General features: G+C 38.8%; 1 non-coding gene across 1 annotated transcript; it reads left to right on the top strand.

The window, feature by feature from the left end:
• Nucleotides 1–504: 504 nt before the first annotated feature.
• On the top strand, nucleotides 505–623 carry LOC141303988 (5S ribosomal RNA). The gene has a single exon (XR_012343955.1). It is a non-coding gene; the product is annotated as a 5S ribosomal RNA (ribosomal RNA).
• The last annotated feature ends 222 nt before the right edge of the window (nucleotides 624–845 follow it).

Raw genomic sequence — 845 nt, 5'->3', positions numbered from 1 at the left:
ATCGTCACAATTAAAAGAACCAAAGACTTACTTCAGTCTGTGTGCACTGAATTTATTTAATACACGACTTTCACAATTTGAGTTGAATTATAAATGAACTTTTCTACAACATTCTAATGTATTGAGATGCACCTGAGCACCTCTTTAGCTAAAAGAAAAGGCAATTGTTACTTTTTTTCTTTTTCCATAAAATGATATGCTTCTTATTTCTACTTTTAAATAATCAAAATCTGCCCATTTTTACTTCCTTTTTTCACGAAAAGAGAGGAGAGTTGACTTTTTTCTTTGTTAATCAACATTATGGCGAACTTTGGTTGAAGCGATAATATGTCGGGGGAAAAAATAGTTATACGTTTATATGCTTTAATAATACTATTTCTTTGAGGGTGGGGTGGTTGTTATTCTTGCAACTGCAGTCCGGGGCGTGTGTCTTTACGGGTCGATCTGTGTAGGGCTGCTGCTGGTGTGTCTTCTTTAAATAGCTCACTCTTGACTTCAGCTTTCGCTTACGGCCATACCACCCTGAGCACGCCCGATCTCGTCCGATCTCGGAAGCTAAGCAGGGTCGGGCCTGGTTAGTACTTGGATGGGAGACCGCCTGGGAATACCAGGTGCTGTAAGCTTTTGCTTTTCCTACACTCCTCAACTAATACACTAACACATGACTCAGAATTATTGCTTGTTCCCTTTAACATTTTAAACTGATTGCTTCATTTATTTTCTTTCATTTTGTTTTCTCTGGAATTTCTTTCTGCTTACAGTGTTGCAAAGGATATATTCTTCCTTTCTCCTCCAGGGGGCGATCGAGAGACCTTTTCTCTGCAGTAAATCTCTCAAGCACTTCA

This window comes from Garra rufa, unplaced genomic scaffold (assembly GCF_049309525.1).
Source record: "Garra rufa unplaced genomic scaffold, GarRuf1.0 hap1_unplaced_001, whole genome shotgun sequence".
Classification (NCBI taxonomy): domain Eukaryota; kingdom Metazoa; phylum Chordata; class Actinopteri; order Cypriniformes; family Cyprinidae; genus Garra; species Garra rufa.
Note: the sequence above shows the minus strand (reverse complement) of the source record. Positions and strands in the feature narration are given on the sequence as shown.